This window comes from Epinephelus fuscoguttatus, linkage group LG11, assembly GCF_011397635.1.
Source record: "Epinephelus fuscoguttatus linkage group LG11, E.fuscoguttatus.final_Chr_v1".
In the NCBI taxonomy this organism is placed as follows: domain Eukaryota; kingdom Metazoa; phylum Chordata; class Actinopteri; order Perciformes; family Serranidae; genus Epinephelus; species Epinephelus fuscoguttatus.
In genome coordinates this window covers 40,487,895-40,512,094 of record NC_064762.1, presented here as the reverse complement: position 1 = coordinate 40,512,094, position 24,200 = coordinate 40,487,895, and the positions used below count along the sequence as shown (strand labels likewise).

Sequence of the window (24,200 nt, the reverse complement as noted above, 5' to 3'; positions counted from 1 at the left end):
CACTCTTAGGTCTTCAAGTGCAATTTCTTTTAGTACAGTCACAGCCAAAATACTAAATAAATCCTAAAAAAGCCATTAAAAACTTAAAATTGATTGGTTCCATAAACATACATAAGAAATTGTGAGTATTGGGTCATTTTGGTACCAGTGATGAAGGTCGTTCTTTTTATTAAAAGACACAATTTTTGTTGCCAAGCTTCGTGTCTACATAAAGCCAGCACATTTGAAAGTTCTTCAGACACAAAAAATGGCTAAAACAAGGAACTTAACGCAGGAAACACGCCTGAAGATAAAGATTCTCAGCCAGGAAGGGTACAGCTGCCGCCAGATAGCCAGGAAGTGCAGATGCAGTCCTTCAGCAGTTGGATACACTCTGCAGAAATACAGACGAACCAACAGCTTGGAAGACAAACCAAGATCTGGGCGTCCAAGGGTTTCTTCAGCAAGAAATGACCGCATCCTGATCTGCATGTGCAGGCAAAACCGCCCAATGACATCACAGGAGCTTCAGCAGCAGTGGTCAAACCAAACTGGTGTCCAGTGTTCCACCCGCACTGTACGTGGCCGACTTTTAGATCATGGCTTAAGGTCCTACAAGGCTATCAAGAAGCCCCTGATCAATGAGAGACAGAAGTTAGCCCGGTGTCGTTGGGCCCAGGCACACAAGAACTGGACAGCCAGGAACTGGAAGAAGATTTTGTGGTCAGATGAGTCCAGTTTCCAGCTTTATCTTCCTCCTACTAATGTGAGGGTATGCAGAAGGCCAGGCGACGCATTATCTCCAGCATGTACAGTACCTACTGTCAAGCATGGTGGAGGCAGTATCATGGTTTGGGGATGCATGAGTGCTGCTGGTGTTGGTCATCTCACTGTCTGTGATGGCACATTGAACTCTACCAAGTATTGTACCATTCTCAAACCCACATGCTCCCTTCTGCTGCGCGCACTGTTCCGTCAAGGTAAAAACTGGATGTTTCAACAAGAAAATGCCCTTGCCACACATCCAAGGCCAGTAGAACTTGGCTGCAGGAGCACAGTATCCAGGTCTTAGAGTGGCCAGCTCAATCCCAGACATGAGCCCCATTGAAAATCTGTGGTGGATTATCAAAAGGTCTGTTTCAAAGCATAAACCAAAGAATTTAGAAGAATTAAAAGCAGTAATTCAAGAAGAATGGGACAAGATTACCCCTCAACAGTGTGAAAGGCTCGTGGGGAACATGCCAGCCAGGATTAGAGCTCTACTACGTGCCAGTGGCAGGACTACTAAATATTAATTTGATGATGTAATGGTTTATTTATTTTTTGTACAGTTTTGAACACATTCTCTGTTATTTGTTGACTTTGATACCGACAATGTTGAGAACTGACATATTGAAACTGTCAAGAATTTAGTTTTGTTAGTTTTTCTTGTAAACAATAAACAAAAAAATATAATTTGTATTTGTTTGTATCTGTCTAATGCAGCCACACCTTTTGAAACACAAAAAAGATTTTTCCACAAATATTTCATGATAATATTTGAGATTGTGTAAAATTTTAAGGGTGTCCGAAAACTTTTTTCCACCACTGTATATATACAAGATTAAAGTTTCCAAGAATAAATAAATAAATGACAAAATATTTACTTGTATTACATTTTCAGCAGCTGATTCTAGAGCAAATGTCACTAAGTTAATTAAACCAACTAAACTCCAGCAACTTCAGCAGGACTGTCTCTCTATTTTCCCTGTAATAAGTACCAAATTACATAATTCTTCCAAATACATGTTTTAGAAATTACAGGACCATAACATAATAAATAAATAAATGAAATTATTATATTAGATTAAAACCAGCCCTCAGGGGACTTCTGCCTGGAGAGATTCTTAATAACTAAACAGCAAAAATGACATTTTTAATGCTTCTTGAAACAAAAATCTTAGATCAGAGGTTCTCAAAGTTTTGATGACTGAGTTTGGGAGCAAGCATGAGGGAGGGTCACTCACGAAAAGTGCAAACACTTTTGTATGACACTATTCTATGGCTTTTTTAAATGACTTTTTTTTTCCTTTTTTTTTTAAAAAAACATACTCATCCTTAACAAAAACTATAACGCTTGAGAGTGATACAGCTGACATAACTCATCACTCATAATGTCATATTCTAGTTTTCCATTTTTTAATACATTTGAAAGTTATGAAACAGAGAAACAGTACAGTATTTGATCGTAGCTACCCACAACAATCGACTTAAGTAACGTTCTGCTGAGGTACCGCAACACAACTTGAACAATCCACACGCAGAATTGCAGTACACCATAATACTATCCAGAAGTGATAATGATGGCCATTTGTAAAGGATATTTATGATGATGATTACATTTGCTGATGACTAATTCAGACGAAGTTGCATGGTTGCTGTTCATTGCATAACAAATTTTTTTCCTTTATATTTTTTAATCACTTATTAGGGAGTTATTTTGAGCATATTTAAAAATCCCCCCTGATAAATATTATAATTATTTCCCAAGATAAATCATATGATTGGATTAACTGTTTGAATACCTGCTAAAAACTCTGTACACCACACTAAAGCAGTGAATTTTATATGACCATCTTTGTGGATAGTTATAAAATGAGGGACTGTTCTTTACTGATCAGAGGAGGGGGTGGCTAGGATGTGCCTTTGTTTGTGTTTTTTGTTCATCCAGAGGCTACAAATATTTTTCCTTGAGCCTTCCTGAGTGACTGGGGGAAAGGCCTAAAGCTCCCTCCACCATAAATTAGTTATCAGAATTTTTTTAAACGTATCCTTTGATGTTTGAAAGTTAAAAATTGTTGTTGTAAAAAAAGTTGAAGATGAAGTTGAACAAAGCCTTGGTTTTTCACTCATTGTACATGCTGGTTAGTCTGTGCAAATGGTTTATTTTTGGCCAAATTTTAAATGGATTGTAGAATAAAGTGTTTTTGATTAAATATCTTAAGCTCAGATTTGGTTATGAGTTTTTTCCTGAAGGAAGCGTTCATCACACATGATGTGTCCAATGATATTTGAAAATCCAACAATAACTTCTGTTTTTACATTTTCTGGCCATTATAGATGGTGTAATTTTGATGATTTTTAAAGAAGACAGTCCCTTTTGATTGCGAACATGTTTAGATAATTGTGTAGTTGTGATTTCTACAGATATTAGCATGATTAACATATAAGAAATATTTTCAATATAGTTACTAATACAATTACATCACATATTACTAATAGCAGTAACAGAACTTACTGTTCAAAAGAACATGATGAATTCTAAATTAAATGAATGAAAAAAAGACTAGGATAATAGTGTCTGAAAAGGAGTAGGTAGAAGTAAAACTTACATGTCTCTACTCCTTTATTACATTTTTTTTATTAACTCATATATTATTTCAACCAATTCCCAAATTTATTTACAGTTGTTTTTATACAGCTATCCCCATTCTATTTACCACCCAATTAAATAAATAAGTAATAAACCAGGTTTATTTACAGTCCAAGTACCACCCAGTGTTACAAAATAAACATGCACTCCCCTAACACAACCTTTCCACATCTATATATCTGCCAAAATATCTTTTTTGTATAATTTCCTTTAAAATGATTTATATTTGTGCATTGCTTTAACTCATCATGCAACCCATTCCACAAGTCCACCCCATACACTGAAATACACACTCTTCTTAGTTGTACAAACACATTTTTTTTTTTTAAAAATAAATTCTCCTCTTAAATTATAACCCCCCTCCCTGTCACAAAACATTGTTTGAATGTTGCCTGGAAGTAGATTATTTATTAAGGCAGTTTTAAATTGACGAGATCTAAAAAATTTCAATGCATGTGATTTTAAAACAGTGTGTTCATGTGTTACCTCTACCCCACATTGTGTACTGTCCTGATTGCTCTCTTTTGAAGGCTGTATAATGGTTGTAAATTGCTTTTGTAAGTCTTGCCCCAAACTTCCACACAGTAAGTCAAATACGACTGTACAAGATGAATACAGAATGTGCAGTGATTTATGCTCCAGTATGTGTTTTGTTTTCCTCGGAACTGCAATGCTCTTTGTCAGCTTCGTTTTTACATAACTGATCTGAGGTTTCCAGCAGATTTTGTTTCATAGACTCTTACCACACTAACATTATCAATCATCATCAGTACTTCTGTGTCTGTGCTGCAGTTTCCAAACAACATAAATTTAGTTTTGTTCAAATTTCAATTTCTGTTGTGACCTCCTCCAAAAGCTGCTGCACATTTTCCCCAGAACAAAGAGTATTGGTGTTGTCTGCAATTAACAAATTTTAATTTTCTGGACACCAAAAACATATCATTTTTGTACAAAATAGTTTTGGACCTGATACTGACCCTGGGGACCCCAGCAGTTATGTCTAGACATGAGTGTGACCATTACTACTACAATTACAACAAAGCTGAAAGATGAAAAAATGAGGATAAAAGACAGCTGGATAATACATAAGGGGCCTAGTTTGTAAATGGAATCTACATTTACAATGTTACAAACAATGATATGGAACAATAAAGACTGAAAATGTTTTCAGTATCCTGTTGACCCACACATCTGGTCAAATGGAATTTACATAACATACGTAATGTTTTCACAGGTGTTATGAAGACGAAGACAAGTGGTAGAAGTCACAGCCGGCAACACCGCAGCCCCTCAGTAAAGACATCATATTGATGAGAGTGAATGAAAATCTTTCACAGTACACATATTGGGTGTCGTATTGATGGGCACACTGATGTAAAAATAAATAAAGGAGTAGGAACCAGCACACCATGACCAGTTCCACTGTACCACATTACCACTCGTAGTCAACAGCATGTGAAACAGGTCGTGTGTGACTCTGGTCCATTTAGAAATATATAAATGGCTTTATGGGAAATCATTAGAGGGACCTGTTTGTTTGCCTTGCTGAAATGTTTTGTGCAATGATCATTTGCTAGCCTGCTGACTAAGCCCATTTGATATTATGTTCTCCCCTTAAGTGGCCCCTACTAAGTAAGTTGAACAAATGAGTAAAGCAGCACAGCGTTAAGTGATGATGCAGGCCCTGGATACTTTCGAGCATCACAAAGATGTGCCTCTCATACACTGATAATATTCCACCAGAATTTATTACTATGAACACTGTGAGCTTTTTGTCAACACTGTTGATGAATGAAAAGTCATGCAGTGTCCGTCAGAAGCTTTATAATGTGACAGTGGATGTCCATTTGTTTGCCTCAACACATTTACAGGTTCATATTAGAATATTGTGATCTAAGCTTTTAGCTGAAAAATATGGGGAACACATCAGATCATCTGAGGTACATTATCAGTGTCCTGCACACAACTCATATGTCCTCTTAAAAAGCTTTAGAAATGTAATTTCTATTCAACAAAACTGTTTTCAGTATTTTCTAAAACTTGTTTCTATAGTATTTTTACCGCCGCCCAAGAGGTGATGTTTTTAGTGCCATTTGGTTGTCAGCAGGACTGTGGAAAACTGTTGGTCCGATTTTCATGAAACTTGGTGAAAGGATATGGGCCAAGTAAGAATTCATAACATTTTCAAGCAGATCCGAATCACAGGGGGCTCCACAAATTATGTTTTACTTTTGTTAGCATTGCATGTGGCTCAGGCGGAATAAATGCCAAACATGTTAAAATCCAGGTAATGGTAATCCTCTGGCATAGCCTACACATAGAACTGTTCAAACATAATGAAAGCAGTCTTTATGGAGCACTTGTGAACACTGGTTTCTTTTAAGTACATAATAAATGCACAAGTGAGATGGTGAGGCTTCAGCTGAGCACAACCATATTTTGATATCATTCCAGTAGTTCTGGAAATACTATCCAGACATGTATAGTGGTTGCACTTGCAGATTTTTATATTATAGACGACTGGACCACTGGCCTGGACTGAGTGCCTCTCTAGTCAGTAGTGCAGGGTACGATTAAAAAAATTACCCTTAGGGCTCATTTATGCTCAACGTTAGATATGGAGATGGAGACAGAGATTGATGGAGTCTTCCGTCTGTGCTCTGTGTTCATTTTGTCCATATTTGTGCACATTTTCTGAAAGCTTACATATATGAACCACCAGAGATCATGGGGGTGGAGTAGCATAGTTTAATCAATCAATCAATCAATCAATTTTATTTATAAAGCCCAATATCACAAATCACAATTTGCCTCACAGGGCTTTACAGCATACGACATCCCTCTGTCCTTAGGACCCTCACAGCCGATAAGGAAAAACTCCCCCAAAAAACCCTTTAACGGGGAAAAAAACGGTAGAAACCTCAGGAAGAGCAGCTGAGGAGGGATCCCTCTTCCAGGACGGACAGACATGCAATAGATGTCATACAGATGTACAGAAGCGAGATACAACCATATGACACAACAAAATACATTTTTAAAGAAGGTGGAACAGAAAGAATCAGTAATATTGTGAAATTAATGCTCCGTCCACATATTGTGATGTGTTTTATGACCTCACAGACCACCGCCATTAACACTGCCTCTGTAAAAAGGTCTATCTTAAGACCTCCTCCACAACCGCCTCATTTGTTGTTGTGTAAAACTTTTGACTCCACCCTTTAGTGCCATCTGTTGGCTGTGTCTATACCATCATAAAGGACGGATGGAAGCATGAGGTCAATGAGTTTGCCTGGCCGCGCACACACACACACACACACACACACACACACACACAGTGACAGGACTAACTGTAAGCGTCACACTTCTAATGTTACCTAATGGTTATTAAGAGGTTTAAAGACAAAGTCGAGACATTTCAGTCTCAGTGTGAATTTGTTGGGACCATTTAACGGCTTAGTGGCAGATGTTAGCCGCTGCTGTTTTTAGCTCGTACTAACTGGGTAGATAGTGAACTGACTGTTTGTTTGCTGGGAGGAGAGCGGCTCTGGAAAGGGCAGCAACAGAATATTTGCTGATCCAGCTGAGAGTAGGGATGGTCAAGGATCAGACCTCTGCTGCAAAAAAGGATCCAGTGCAGGTATCATCTTGATCATCCCATTTGGCACTGGATTATTTCGATCAATACCAAATGTATCAAGAATTAATACCCAGTCGATGAAGACACATGCATAAGTTAAACTTTTCAAATGAGTTCCATTTGAGTGCAGACCTGTGTCAATTAAATTTATCCAGGAAATTTGGAGCATATTTCAATTTCATGTCCATAATGAGTTAAGATGCATTTATTCCTACATTTTAATCAGCCAGGAGAAATGTTGAATGAGCATTTATTTAGCCACATGTGGCCTCTGATGAATTGGCAGCAGAGTATCTTTCTAAAGGCTCAGGGAATGAGTTACCAAGCAATCATCTGCTGCCATCTCTCTTTTGAATGGAAGCCATTATTGTTAGTGAGAAACAATTGACAAGGATATTAAGTGTTAATGGGCTACATAGTCATCAATCTGCAGCCTTGAGATGTTTGTAGTGGGTATAATAGCTGGTTGTAATGGTTTGTATTGGTCAACTTGTTAACACAGGATAGGTTAAAGTGAGTGCACTTGCTCAGTTGTTATTTATCACTTACTCAAATCTGTTTGCACACCTCTTGTCCCCAGACAGCACGTCACACTCATACACCCCGTTAACAGCCTTGCGCTTAAGCTGCCACATTGAACATGTTTTAAGCAGTAGTATTGATGACCACTTTCACGCTGTGCATTTCTGAGGTCTAGCTGCAGTCATAGCTTTGGTATGATGCACTGCGTATGGCAAGTTTCAATTTTTGTGTCTCATTTTTGGAATCAAATGGCCAGCATGCCTCCGTTTATATTCCAGCAAATTCAGATTTGGTGCAGCCAGCTGGAAAAGCATATAGAGTCAAGCAATGATCCATTTAGGTGAATGTGAGCTGCTGTCTTTGCTTTCACAGAGGATAAATGAACACAAGCTCAAAGAACATACTGAATCCCTGCTTTTACAACAATGTGATTGATTATAAATGAGAATGTTTTGTCTTCAGCAGAGTATAATCATACAGTTATATACAAAATAAAAGTCCTTTTAAGAACCCAGAATCAAGTCATGTAGTGCCACTCCAAATCATTTACACATATGTGGGGGCATTATTGGAGTTGTTCTAAAAACACATCTTGTTCTACTGAAGTACTTCCTTTAAAGGGGTACTCTTGACACATTAAGTTGAGTTTACTCATCATATGGAGCACTACATATTCAGCCTGTTAGAACAGTTTTATAATACTTCCTTTGGCTGTAGAGGAGCTTTCAAAGTCTGACAAAAGTCCACTGATGATGTCACCAGGGTTATCTCAGCTTAGGCCTGACACATAATGTTGTTATTCACTCAAAGTCGGAGGTCAGAATAACCCAGCTGAAATTTCCAACTTCGGCCACCAAGCACTCCAGGTGCACAAAGCCAAACATGGCTGACCATGACAAACACAAATGAACTCTCGGCAGTGCTGTCTCGATGCATACATAAATAGAACAGAGGAGGAAAAAAGAGAGTAATTTTAATGAAGACAAGTGACATAAATAAATGTTCCTCATTAACTGTGTTCCTGTCTAGCTTCATCATCTACAGTAAATGTTGTATATTTCCTTATGTTTTTACATATTTTGGCAATTTTAACTTTTTTTCTGAATAATGTTTGTGCAGAGAGGATAACTTTCAGATATTGTTTACTGTAACCAGTTGCCTAATAACACAATCAACTTACATGCTGTACAGGAATTTACTACATGACAGTATTTGATATCTCAATTAAACACAGGCAAATACACCTTACTTTGCCTTTTAGTGGATGGTTTACCATTTACAGTGTGCACTTCCATAGTTGCTGCTATTGATGTCTGACATCATATGACTACATTTTTGCGAAATCAAGGTGGATAGATTTGCCCCGAGTTTACAAGTAGGAACTCCAACTGTTGACATTTTGTTTCACAATGGACACAAGCAATAGTCTCTGAGGAGAAAATCCATTGCATGTTTGTCCCACCCATCCTGCTCAGGACATTGTTGCATCATTGCCGTGGACAGGATTAAATTGGAGTTACTTGAAAGCCCAGGGCATCTCATACAGACGCTGTAAGGTGCCTTATGTGTAAAGGCCCAGACTGCCCAGACACATCAAACTGATGTTAGAGAACTAGCAGTGAAGAGAGCCCCTGCTGCAATGCATCTCATTGGGATGTCTCGGCCAAAAAGTTGCATCTGAACACACTAAACCATCGGCTACTGTAGAACAACATAACAGACTCTGTGGAAGAGGACCAACTTATGTAATAATAATAATAATAATAATAATAATAGCTTATTTTCATATAGTGCATTTCAACAGACCCAATGACACTTTACAGAAAAAACAAAAAAACAAAAAACACAACAAAACAAAACAGATAAACAAACAAAATAAGACAGAGCAAGATAAACAGACTAGCTGTCAAAGGCCTGTGTGAATAAGTGTAGATATCAATGACTAATTCTAAGATAACACAATGATTTTTATTTTTCAGGTGATTATATACTAATGAATACATAGTTATGATTATCATATTCCATTTCTGCAAATACATTATGCTAATCCTACACACTGGACCTTTAACTGGGAGTACAATTATTTGATTAGAAAAGTTACATCTTATTTTGAACATACAGACACAAGTTACCCAAAAAGGTAATTTTGGACTGTTTACATTGACATAGTTAAACAGTAATGTGTAATGGTTGACATTTTTTAAATGTACCTTGTCTTGGTGTGTCTTTGTTATCACACTGTCTTTGGCATGCATGGATTATTGTGCCCGGGAGCTCCTAACAACCAGGGGGTCAGAAAGAGTCACAGCTTCTCCATATCTCAATAACTTCAGATTGAATCTCTGTCTTTCACATGTGTGACACTTTGAGCCATGGCCCTACACACTCCTCTCTCTGCTCGATTTCAGTAATGACACAGTTCTTAGTCTTGATATTGCCAGCGGTCTATTTTAGCCACCCTTGCCTATAAATTTGCATACTATTTCAACTATCTTTACCATTTCATATCATTTGCATAATCTATGTGACAGAGCTAGCAGTTTTGGGTGCAGAAGGCTGATATATGATGTACTATACATGGATAAAGTGGTCACAGGGAGAGGAAGGCCCCTACACAACAGGCTTTCCCCCCCAGACAGCCAAGACAGCAGAATCCAACCATGAGGCTGGGAGGTCATTACAGTAAGAGATGCATTTGAAAATAGATCTTCATCATTCACAAATATAAGCAACCTTGCCCTTCTAAATGAATGCTGGCATGAAAGCCAACAGAAAATGGACTCTAATGAAGGGCCTGATGTCCTTCTACTTTTAGATGAGTCTTTCCATCTTGCACAAATGAATGCTTTTACCACATTCTTTCCAAAAAAATCTACTGTTTTATGCCTCCATTAGAGTTAACTAAGGCCCTGAAAATCTTACAGGTTTTCAAGATAAAATGTTTTTTTTTTCATTTGAGTCACACAGGAAGCAATCAGAGCATTCATAAAATGACTCATGCATTCGGTTTTGTTTACCGAGTACATTTTGCTTCCGAGCCTGAAATACATAAGAGCAGGAAAATCTGGATTAATGTTGAGTGGCTGGATTTTTTCCCATATCAAGGAGAGGGTACAAACAAAATATTAATGCTTTTTAATACAATGAAGTATGAGACTCACTCTCCCCCTCTTAATGCCAGTACTTCTCGTGCAGTCCCTAAAAAAGAGCTTTTTGTGTCTCTAGAGAAAGCTAACGAGAATGATGAGAGCGGGATGCAGCCGCCTGTGCACTGTGTACAAAGTTGCAAAGCGAAGTGTATTAATAAAGCCATCGGTGGGATAAATTAGCATTAGTGGCTTTAATGAAGGGTGGAGAGGAGGCCAAGGTGTCATGAATGTGAGCAGGGGAGAAGAAAAGCTCTGTGCTCGTCTCTGACAAAGCTCTGACTCACTCTATCTCATCCATTAGTCGTCTGCATGAAGCTGAAAAACACAAAGGAGTCTGCTAATGCATAGATAACCCAGAGGTCTTTCTCTGTTTCCTTCATGCTCCCATTTTTGCATCCACTTTCCTGTTCTTGTTGCTCCATTATTGCCTCAACACTCCCTTTCTTACTCTTCATCCCTCCCTCATCTCCTCATCTGTGGATTACAGCTGTGATCTTTTATCTTTAATGACTTATTGTCTCTTCCAGGGATGTGTAGATCTTAACTCCCCTTCATTAAGGCCAAGCTGGAGCCAGGAGCCACCAGAGATGGATGGCATGAAGATGTGGTCACTTTGTAAGAGGGAGGATGATTAAAATTCCTGTTCTACCTATTACATCTCATGGGCCATTAATGGCACTTGATTAATTCGCTATAGCCTGAGGAGATTCATGAGTGTTTTATCACCCGACACTTGCTTGTAATCGTTTGTTGAAAATGCGTTGATCTGAGATAATGGATCAATAAAGTATGGTTTAGTGTGTGAACAGAGAGTGGAAAAAGCCTCATAATACTGATTCAGAATTCATAGTTTCTCCAGTCTGTCTCTGATACATTTCTCGGAATGCTTGAGCGTATGAAATCAATACAGTCTATTCTTCTAAAGGGATAGCTTACTCAAATGACTGAAAAAAATCTCCAGTGGTTTGAAGATTGTTTTGTTTTGATTTTCAGCTTTTTAAGAACTCACACAGTTCTAATACAAAGGGGGTAAATGGAATTTTGTCTGTGAAGCTCATAAAAAAAGCACTTCTAAAAAAAATCAACAGAAAGAAGAGGGGTCATCTTTTTCCATCAATGCTGCCCCAGTCACTCTGGATAATCCACAAGCCACTCTCATCAGGACTGTTTCTTTGGCAGAAGGTAGTGCTCCTGAAAACTGTTGACACTGAGGTCTACAGATTGTCCACGCTAACAGGGACATTGTGCCTTTTTTTAATGCTGTGAGTGCAACAAATGAATTTTCATTCACATCCAATGTACTGTGATGCAGGCAGACAGGGCAGAGACAGACATCTGAGCAAATAAAAGCAGAGTAATCTGCATGACTATAGATCACTACAGGTAAATTATAACCTATGTTTCCTGTAATTTTGGTTAACGGACCCTATTTCACTTAAGATTACAAAACTCTATGCAAGTACAATCCAGTCTCCTAGAAATTATCAGCCAGTTCTCATCCCCAGAGTGCCAAATCTCGACGCATTATCACACCCCTCGGCGTGTAATTTCAACACTTAAAGCACCCTTTAGCATCTTTATGAAATGCATTAAGCTTTTAACTAACTTTGATGTGAATCCATCTGCAGCAATACTTGAGGCTGAAAGCAACTTATGTGGTATAAAGATTGAGAAAGTCCACATAGGGTGGGAGGGAGGGTAAGTGTATGGATTGAAAAAAACTCAACTTTGACCCAGGAGACAGCAGTTCATATCCCATGTAAAACCAAAGGTCATGGTTGTTTTACAACCAGGTCTCACTCTGAAGTCATCGAATACCGGTGCTTGGTCAGTGACTCCAGCATCAGACACAGACTAAAAAAAGCTGTCCCTTCACACGATATGCAGCCAGTTGCCATAATTCTGTAATGGTGCTCAGTGGCGTGAGGGGGAAATGTGCCCAGACAACAACGTAAGTTAAGGGGGCAAAATTCCGAATAGAGTGGGTGGGAAGGGTGGTGGATCGATCCAACAATCACTGACTTTCACCCGGATTGCAGGTGATTGCTTCCTATATGAACGTAAAGCCAAACCCTGTTCTTTTGTCCTAAACCCAACCACATGTGTGTTGGCTAAACATAACCATGTGCATTTGCTATTGAAGGAAAAAAACATCAATTCACGGTGTTCTGCAAACATAGTGCATTTATTTTGGCTAAAGCTGACACAGCATCCCATAACATCAACAATCAACGCACCCAGGGTACCTTGAACATCATATGTCAATGTGGAAAGTCCATGACCACGCTCAATATGTGATAAGGTCGGAGTATGAATGTGTTGTGTGTGAAGGAAACGTTCTGTAATTTATGTAACCGTATATGTAATTGTTATAGACTGATGTCACGTTACATTAATGTTACAAAATAAACATATCCAAAACATGATCTGGGTGTCGCCCCCCCTCGTGGCCCAATTGTTGAAAAACGCTTTTTAAAGTGCCCTCTTGGGCGCCAAAACACGAGCTAAAGTACCCTCCTGGGAGCCAAAATGCGCGCTAAAGTGCCCTTTTTTTTTCTTTTCGCCCCTGCCCATCAAAAAATCTGTGCATGCCACTGTACGAAAGTAATATGTTCCAACTGTATGCATAGGCTAGTGGATGCAACAGTACATACTTTTTAAGGGCAGATGCAGTACATACTAAAAGTAAGAACAAAAAGTATGCGATTTGGAACGCACCCAATGATAGGCTAACAATGGAGACAAGGTGGGTGTGGTAGGTTGAAAGTAGGTAGAAAGATTTTAATTAAGGGAGTAAGAACAGGTGAGTTGACTGCATTACTAATGAGGTACAGGTGAAACTAATCAGGGAGGCAGACTAAGGCGGGAAAACACACAACGACAGAAGGTAAAACCAGACATGACACATGACGAGTGAATCTATAAAATAGAAAAAAAGAAAACAGATTAGGGCGGCACGGTGGTGTGGTGGTTAGCACTCTCGCCTCACAGCAAGAGGGTTGCCGGTTCGATCCTGGGCGTGGGAGCCCTTCTGTGTGGAGTTTGCATGTTCTCCCCGTGTCAGCGTGGGTTCTCTCCGGGCACTCCGGCTTCCTCCCACAGTCCAAAGACATGCAGATTGGGGACTAGGTTAATTGGTGAATCTAAATTGTCCGTAGGTGTGAATGTGAGCGTGAATGGTTGTCTGTCTCTATGTGTCAGCCCTGCGATAGTCTGGCGACCTGTCCAGGGTGTACCCTGCCTCTCGCCCGATGTAGCTGGGATAGGCTCCAGCCCCCCCGCGACCCTCAAGAGGATGAAGCGGTTAGAAGATGAAGAAAACAGATTAAACATGAATGAATAACGTGAAAACAGGAAGAACACAAACAGAAACCCTTACAACAAAGTCCACAAGATTACAGAATAGAAAAAAAAAACAGTGTCATGATTCATGACATGATCTTTTTTTCTTAACCTGTTTCTGCCAAAAGAGTCTGATGGCTTGGAGAGGAGCATAATGTAATGGCATCAGTTTCCCATTGTAAATGGCTGTCTGACAGCAAGGTAAAGTGGTAAAAATATTCTATACTTAAAGTGGTGTTGATTTTTTGTTGTTGTTGTTGTTGTTCTTTTATTTCAGTTCAGCTGGATTTAAAGTTAAAAGACATCAAGTGTCAATGTTCAGATAACGTTCCATAAATGCATGACATTCTCAAAGCCAGTGTGTGATTGTGTTAAAATCATCATGATTTCAACATCAATCAAAATAATCATGATTATTATTTTTGTCATAATCAAGCAGCCCCTACATCAGGCTACTTTTTATCAACATAATTATTGTATCTGCTAGGTTGCAAAATGTTGAAACTTAATGTATCATTAAAATGTTTACTGACAGTGTATTTAAGCTGTTTTTCCTGTATTCACTCTTGCAATGCAATATTTGCTTAAGCCGCTATTATTGTTGTTGTTATTGTTATTATTATTATTATTAATTATTTATTGCTCATGTTTATTGCTCATGTTTAAACAACTAAAGCACTCAGTTAAGATTATGGAAAGACTGAGGGCTTGAGAAATAAATTCAACACGAAAGTTCCAAAAACTGCAGTCCTTCTAATGTCCACTTGAGGCTGGCTCCTTGAGCAAGTCAATCCCAACTGACCTCCATCTTAAAATGGCCAACTTCGTAGCAGAAATATACGTTTACTGCCTGGTACAAAAAGACTGTTTAGGTCAACATTCATGACAACTGTACATGGGGTGAATTTTTATTTAAGTCACCCGTTTATATTTTATTAAGGCTTAAAGTTACTAATGAGTAAGGACATGGTCACTTTGGTGGTCACAGGCTGTCTGCGAGGCAACACTGGGTCAGATCTATCCCTCACTCCTCCTCAGCTTCACCCTCTCATTCAAATATGGTCACTGTTGATTCCAAAAAAAATCTGATTCCAACAGCTAAAATGCCAAACTCAAGGCTTCAAAATGAGTCCACAAACCAGTGGGTGATGTCACCCTCGCTACGTTCATTATACAGTCTGCGGTCAACAGTCAGCATTTAACCCAAACTGCAGTCTTTCCCTTATCTCAACCAAGAGGCTTTTATTTCCCAAACCTAACCACAGTCAGGACTCAGGATGGTCTCTTGTCAAAGTCCTGTACTGTGCACACCCACCATCCACCTTGACCACTTCACTATAGCTAATACAAAATATATATATATATATATATATATATATATATATACAGTACAGGCCAAAAGTTTGGACACACCTTCTCATTCAATGCGTTTTCTTTATTTTCATGACTATTTACATTGTAGATTCTCACTGAAGGCATCAAAACTATGAATGAACACATGTGGAGTTATGTACTTAACAAAAAAAGGTGAAATAACTGAAAACATGTTTTATATTCTAGTTTCTTCAAAATAGCCACCCTTTGCTCTGATTACTGCTTTGCACACTCTTGGCATTCTCTCCATGAGCTTCAAGAGGTAGTCACCTGAAATGGTTTTCCAACAGTCTTGAAGGAGTTCCCAGAGGTGTTTAGCACTTGTTGGCCCCTTTGCCTTCACTCTGCGGTCCAGCTCACCCCAAACCATCTCGATTGGGTTCAGGTCCGGTGACTGTGGAGGCCAGGTCATCTGCCGCAGCACTCCATCACTCTCCTTCTTGGTCAAATAGCCCTTACACAGCCTGGAGGTGTGTTTGGGGTCATTGTCCTGTTGAAAAATAAATGATCGTCCAACTAAACGCAAACCGGATGAGATGGCATGTCGCTGCAGGATGCTGTGGTAGCCATGCTGGTTCAGTGTGCCTTCAATTTGGAATAAATCCCCAACAGTGTCACCAGCAAAACACCCCCACACCATCACACCTCCTCCTCCATGCTTCACAGTGGGAACCAGGCATGTGGAATCCATCCGTTCACCTTTTCTGCGTCTCACAAAGACACGGCGATTGGAACCAAAGATCTCAAATTTGGACTCATCAGACCAAAGCACAGATTTCCACTGGTCTAATGTCCATTCCTTGTGTTTCTTGGCCCAAACAAATCTCTTCTGCTTGTTGCCTCTCCTTAGCAGTGGTTTCCTAGCAGCTATTTGACCGTGAAGGCCTGATTCGCGCAGTCTCCTCTTAACAGTTGTTCTAGAGATGGGTCTGCTGCTAGAACTCTGTGTGGCATTCATCTGGTCTCTGATCTGAGCTGCTGTTAACTTGCGATTTCTGAGGCTGGTGACTCGGATGAACGTATCCTCAGAAGCAGAGGTGACTCTTGGTCTTCCTTTCCTGGGTCGGTCCTCATCTGTGCCAGTTTCGTTGTAGCGCTTGATGGTTTTTGCGACTCCACTTGGGAACACATTTAAAGTTTTTTCAATTTTCCGGACTGACTGACCTTCATTTCTTAAAGTAATGATGGCCACTCGTTTTTCTTCTCAGCTTTTCGTTAGCTGATTGGTTCTTGCCATAATATGAATTTTAACAGTTGTCCAATAGGGCTGTCGGCTGTGTATTAACCTGACTTCTGCACAACACAACTGATGGTCCCAACCCCATTGATAAAGCAAGAAATTCCACTAATTAACCCTGATAAGGCACACCTGTGAAGTGGAAACCATTTCAGGTGACTACCTCTTGAAGCTCATGGAGAGAATGCCAAGAGTGTGCAAAGCAGTAATCAGAGCAAAGGGTGGCTATTTTGAAGAAACTAGAATATAAAACATGTTTTCAGTTATTTCACCTTTTTTTGTTAAGTACATAACTCCACATGTGTTCATTCATAGTTTTGATGCCTTCAGTGAGAATCTACAATGTAAATAGTCATGAAAATAAAGAAAACGCATTGAATGAGAAGGTGTGTCCAAACTTTTGGCCTGTACTGTACATATATATATCATTCTCAGCTCTTTAGCAATCTAAATAGTTACTGCTGTTTATCTTAAAATGGTGACAGGCTACCCTGTGCAGTGTGTCCTCTGCCTTTGCCAGATTGGCTTTAGCTCCTTGTACCCTTCAACAAAATAAGTGGTTTAGAAAATGGAAGAGCTGCACACAGAAACAAGATTTTAAAACACTTCTATTACCACTTCTACTGCAGTTGTTAATACAATCAACATTGCAAAGGGCTGTTAACCTTATATGAGTTGTGTCTTGTAAACCAGGCTCCCTGCAGCATATTCGTGCTCATCGTGTGGTAACTCATCAGGCCAGCCTCTTGACATGACTTTCTGATTGCCTGCAAATACACTGTACTCAATAAACTTATTTAAAAATCCAACTCTAACTGAATTATTTTGAGATGTTTTTTATGCTTATTCTGCTGCCTAAAGTGTAACAGAAATCCACCAGGCGTTATAAATTCGACCTGAAATGTGCCTCAGATGTGGCACAAAGGTCCTACACTGGACCTGGCTTTGTGCAAAAATGAGGTCCTTTTGGTACATGAACTGTGACAACTTGACCAAAATACAAGTCTTACACCTTTCCAAAAATTTGGCATCACCAACTCTACCAAAGGTATACGATCATTTAGACAGAAGGCCTTCTTCATGGAAATCACACTGTGTTAGTCAAGTTTCTCTTTGTGTTTCACTCTATGCACTGACATTTTTTTTCTTCCAATTGAGTTTATATTGAAACAAAAGGGAATTGGGTTATCTTTGGTGTTCTGTAATATGTTGAAAATCTGAAAATTTGTATTTATTTATTTACTCCCCCAAAAACAGATAGACAAAATAGAACAAATACAACCTGTGCACAGCCTGCCACATCTTATTGGTGAAGGTCATCCAGGCTATATGAAGACTGAAATATTTGCAGACATGCTTCGGGGCTGAAAAAACACTTAGTTTTTGTGTAATATGTCTTCTATACTTAATATTCTCTTAAAAGATGCTAAAATTGCGTATCAGTTAAATGTCCAGCGTGTAGGGTTTAGGGGGATATATTAGCAGAAATGGAATGTAATATAATAAGTGTGCTTTCTTTCGTGTATAATCACCTGAAAATAAGAATCATATTTTTGTTACCTTAGAATGAGCTGTCTATATCTACACAGGGAGTGGATCCTTGTCTATAGTGATCACCATGTTGCACCGCCATGTTTCTACAGTAACCGTGAATGGACAAACCAATGACTGACTCTGGATAAGGCTAGCCTCTTTTTCGCATCAGCCACCATAGTTAGCAGCCCCTCTGTGATAAGTGTTGGAGAAACACTGATTTGAAGCATGAAACTGCTTCACTCAGTAATTTTAGTGGTTTAAATCACCATAGCTCTCATTTATAAAATAATGCGTAGCATCCTTCCAAAAAAATGTACATATGGACAAAAGACAGAAATGGCATGTACCAAAAAATATTGAAGATATTATATATATCAATAAATATATTGAAGAGGAAGAGACCTCTGCAGATAATTCAGCTCCTGGTAAAAAAAAAAAAAAAAAAAAAAAAAACAGAAACATTGAAATGAAGACTGAAGGAATTCTAACTAGAAATTTCAGCTGGTTGTAATGTGCAATTATCACCGTTGGGTGACACTAAATCCCTCTAAATCTGACACACTGTTCTTTGAAAGAGAAAACAGTGAAGCGCTGTGCTGTGTGTAGTAGAGCAACATCAGTAGGAAAGCAACATCATCTATGTATCCATTAAGGAAACTAAACTTCACTGCCCCCTCACTTCTGAAACCACACTTATGGCTTTCCAAACAATGTTCCTCAACATTACCTTGATTCTTCTTTGAACTCAAAATTTACACAGAATCCCAGGGAAAACCACAAGAATCATGCACCACCACTTAAATCAACACCAGACATGACCGCTGTTGTCCTGTCAAAACACAGATAAGTAACTCTTTGAAAAACCTTCAGTTTAAGGAGGATTTACACACACAGCCACAGGATCATCTCTCACACAGCAGCGTAAATCCAGCCTGCGCAGCCACAGATAAACAGCGGGTGACGCAGTGGACAGTTTAGAGGAGCAGCGACAGGAGAAAGGTGCACTCGCAGTTGTGCCCTTCCTCACAGGACAGATCCCAAAATGACTCATCCAAGAGAAAGCGCTTAATCCAATTTAGATGTGTCTCCAACAGCTGCACCAGATCTCATGATTGTGCCCGTTACCTGTATTCAAAGGCAGTTACTGTCACACAGACGCAGGAGTGACAGACTGTAAGGATCATAAAAGTGTAAGAGGTCAGGATGATGCTGTATATGCAGCTAAATTAAATCATATGAAGAGGATTGTGATAAAGTACCATCACCTGCAATAGAGACTTTTTAATCTCTCAAATTCTCTTTGTCTTATCGTCATATCTACTAGAAGAATCACACTTCCAGTACCTTTATCTTGCATTGCTTTTGTTCTTTGGGAAATGTTATCACATGTAGACTGTGGAGCACACAAATTGAGTGGAAATATGATAAACTGCCCCTCTTTTCTCTTCGTATCCCGCACAGATAAAACTCTCACATACACATTTGTACAAACATTAAGTGGAGATATGATGCTCTTTATGTTCATATCATATCAGATCAACTGAGCATGTCATTACTATTGTTTCCATCAGCTGTACTCCCAGGGTTTCTTTTAATTGGGAACATATTTGCACCTGAGGGTAGATCATTCCCAGTCTCAGATATGTCTTTCATACTGGTGAACTCACACCAACAATCATCTCATTGAGTCCCCATAAAGATGTCTTAATAGCCCCAAAATAATATTCTCCCCATGCAGTCCAACTTGGATGATAGCACACTGAGAAAGAGAGTGCAGCAGAGTGCAGTGCAGACACACCGCCTTTCGATTTGGCTGATAAACTGTCACACAGGATTAGATGTGTGGGAGTCTGTGGGAGATGGGTGCTTTAAAAGAAAAAGGGTGGACGCTGTTGAAAATTCCATTTCCATGAATCTTGACTCTTTGTTCCCACATCATTCCCCAAAGTTATTGTGGGCTATTTTCTCACACTTCTATAAGACTGGGAAAGAACATAGCATGCACTGACAGAAAGGAGAATGTTTCATGATGCTGAAATCAGGCATTGATGAAAAATGTTGATTGTCAATTAGCTCTTGACTTTTGGACAACAAAGGTTTTAATAATGCAATTTAACAATGCCCTCAGTCCTGCAGTGTTACTCCCCACAAGCACCAGACTGCATGGCTGAAATTCTGCAGAGTGTTATGCAGCTGACATGGTGTCATCACTGATCTGGTTGCTGTTAAGCTGCGTTGACACCTGCACTAATCCATTGGACATGGAGCCAGGGGAAAGCAATGCAGCACGGCTAGACAAGTTCCCTACTTTTATGAAGGTGAGGACAGTGGAGCTGCGAAAAAAGTGATGAGCTGCAAAATGCTTGTGCGTGGGGGGGCAACAGATCGGGGAATATCTGGTAACTTTATATTCCTCAGTAAATCATTGTCTGATCACGAAGAGCATTTGTGCATGTATAACACTGCAAGCAGTCTTAAGGAATATTGACAGAGAGGCCAAAAAAGCCCTGTAAACAGCATAATCAGTTCAATCTCAGTGCAGGCAGCAGAAATCTTAAAAGCTTTTATTAGCTGATTAGAGAAAAAAAGGCTCATGATGTACTGGCAAAGCTACCACAACAAAATAAATACACTGCAAATGAAATTCTTTGCCAACAATGTGATGTATGATTATATTAAACCAATTTTAGAAATATAGAATTAGATTTACAAAAATTAGATTAGTATTAATGTATCCTTGTATGACACTAAAAGACACGATTTGTTTTTACTTCCATCTGGGCTGCCTTGAAATTTTAAGTTGGCTTAATTTCAGAAGACAAGTAGAGGTAATTTTGTAATGATTCAACTTGTCTTCTCAATTTCAGTCAACTTAAAAACTTAACTTTTTTCAGTTAAAACAAATAGTTTTGTTTTACAGTCTATTCGTTATTATTAAACCAACCAAATATTTAGAGATCTCTCAAGTATGTAAGGGAATGTACTTTATTCATTAGAGGAGAGGGGTAGCTGGGGTGGGAATTTGTTTGTTTCTTTTTTATTGTTGTTCTTGTTTGTTTGTTTCTTTCTTTCTTTCTTTCTTTCTTTGATTATTTTATCTTGACCCTCCCAGAAGTTAGAAAAAAAATTCCTTGAGCCTCCCTGAATGACTAAGGTGAAATACATAACCCCCCTTCCAACATAAATAAGTAGAATTTTTTTACATATTCGCACCAAATGTAGGCAGTATTAGAGCCAGTGCAACAAGCAAACAGCATGGGAGCTATCACAAAAAAACCCCAGCTAAATTCTTAAACAAAATGCAAATCCTCCTTAAAGGTGATTTGTTGGAGGAACATGAAAATTTGAAAACTTCAATGATAATTTCCAAGTTTACAGTTTCTGACCACGATAACAGTGATATTTTGGCAATTTTTAAACATTTTTAACAATTGTGTTTTAGAGGATGTTTAGAATAAACACAAAATAAAATCATTTCAAGTTGTATGTCACTCCCCTAAGCAAAAATATAAATCACAAATTGTGCTTAAAAAATTAATTGATATGCCTCCCCTGTTTTGCTCCACCCCTTCCCCCATCATAAATAATAAACAGTCCCTAAATATAGATTTTTGGAGTATTTTTATCAACAATGACAGAAACCCCTATAAGCTAAGTTACATTTTTACACAAAATGAATACAAAAAACAAAACTCAACAGAAATGGGGTTGACGCTCACCATTTAACTTCCTTAAATGTATTATTCCTATTAGTTTGATATACCTCTAGAACACTGTGTGTGACTCAGTCCTGTATACATATTCCGTTCTTCATCAAACACTTCCCCAGTGTGGAGTCATTTATCTGTGAATGGCACATTAACCACCCGTTTTCTCCCCTGTCTGCGCCGGTGTCGTCTTTACAGATAATGGGAAAAGATTATGCACATTCATTACCATTATCATTAAAATCATCATTATCATGCGCTTAGCATAATAACACCGTTCAACTGATTCAATTCTACTGCTTTTTTTTACCCCACTTGTTCAGGGGTTGAAACTGGAGCTGCTTCAGGAAGAATGACATGGCTTTTGTCAATGCTTCTTTGAAGCCTTTGTGTGATTCATTTAATCTGACATATAATACTCTATGATCAATCAAAAGAGCAAACCATAGATAAGCTGCTTTTGGAGTGGTATTCACTGACGTCTACTGGTACTATTTTGATCAATTTAGCTTCAATATTAGTGAAAATTATGCATTTTAACTGTGCTTTTTAGTCTAAGCTAAGTTTTATCATAATTTGTATATTATATAAATTTCTATATTTTTTTATTAGTCCACTTGTGTTAGATTAAAGTTAGTTTATCTCAATACAAAGTGCAACTGAGTGACTAACTGCTTCCTCAGCACGCTCTGGGACTTTTCTCACGTGTTAATTAAGTAATAATCAGGTGTGATGTGTGTACTGCTGACGGTGACTGTGCTACCTTTAGAGCCGCAGGGAGACAATCAGAGTAATGGAAAAAAACAAAAAGATTACCGCAGGTAAGGAGGGTTATTTACAGAATCACCTCTGAGGTCAAAGTCCCAAATTGCAAAGTCAGAAACAGACAAAGCAGAGATGACAGACTCAATAAAAAAAAGGGGAATGAAAGAGGCAGAATCCTCACAGTGGCTGTCCTTAAACAACACTATTCCCACAGGATCTATTAGCCAGTGGTTTGTGCATACACCAGATAACAAGTCCTTTCCTAATTAACTGTTTTCTCATCTCTAAACAAGTGTCTTTTCTCTGATTTCATTCATACACACAGGTAGGCTGTCACTCATATGAAAAAAGTCAGACTAGAGTACTTCCTTACCTGTGTCTGTGACGTAAAGATATTCTCTTAGAGTCCTCCGTCTGTGGTTTCAGGAGAGTTTGGTGGCTCAGCTCGTATCCTTAGGCTAAGGGTTTCAACAACTGAACGCATGCCTCCTCTGAGGCTTCTTATAATGGCACACCCCTTCCCTCCTGGCTCAACCCTCCAGTTCTCTCCCCCCTCCTTCCTGTCCCCTGTATATCACCATTCACATCATAGAGGAGGGCTAGAGAAAGGGGTGGATTCCCCCATTCTGTTACGCACAAACCCTGGACAGACACACAACCCGTGACCCATGCTGACGTAGGAGGCATTGCCTACGCCACCGGTTTCGTCTTCATTGAGCCAACTAATGGGACTCTAAAAATACGCATCATCCGCCGTGAGATTGCTCCTGAATTCCTATGTCTAAGGTGTCCATAAAACCCACAACCTCGACGCCAACCCACTGCCAAGGTCAGGGGAACAATAGCACATCGAATTGGATGTTTACTCCAGAAATTCAAGTTGAGTACAAGTGAGAAAAACAGTGCCATAGAGATGATCGTGGGTCGATAAGGTTGTTTGTGTTGGGTCAGAGAAAAACAACAAACACTTTTTTGTTGGTGGTGATGGCACACCTGAATAGGAGACTTAATTCATGATGTGAATGGAAGAATGAACAATGTAGAGCAGGGCTGTCGATGGACAGAGTAGTAGCCAGCCTGGGTCTGCTGACACGAGGGTAGAATGAGTCATGCAGGAGATTCGGGGATGAAAGCAAGACCTGTCTCAACGTCCCCAGAGTTTCCTTTGTAAGCTACTGTACAGTCTATAAAACATGTTCAGTTAAGGTGATGATGTTAACAAGAAGAATAGCAATGGAGATGAAGCAAATATAGAAGACAGAAACATCACTGATATTTTAATAATAATTTATCAAATGACAAAGAGAAAACAATGTAATAAAAGAGGTTTCAGTTAATCGTTTAGCTGCCTGGCCCACAACTTTACTGTTTTGGCTCACTCTCAGCACTCTCAGTGTTGTTTTCAGCTGCAGCAGGCCTCCGTTTTCAGTGAAAAAGCTCTGAGGCTGGGTATATGATTAGTTTTGCAAGTATTTGGTCATAAGCCAAAGTCGGTTTAAGATTTTAACCTGATAATGGGGCTAGATGTAAGAGATCACCA

At 39.0% G+C, this 24,200-nt stretch overlaps 1 protein-coding gene across 2 annotated transcripts in view; it reads right to left on the bottom strand.

Moving 5' to 3' along the window:
- pnocb (prepronociceptin b) overlaps positions 1-23,156 on the bottom strand; it is a 44,015-nt gene extending 20,859 nt beyond the window's left edge. Inside the window, exon 1 of one of the 2 annotated variants that reach the window (XM_049590745.1) lies at positions 23,034-23,156. The gene's annotated coding sequence lies outside the window, so the exon portion shown is untranslated. The remainder of the gene's footprint in view (positions 1-23,033) is intronic. The other variant, XM_049590746.1, reaches the window with a different exon arrangement.
- Between the last annotated feature and the right edge of the window lie 1,044 nt (positions 23,157-24,200).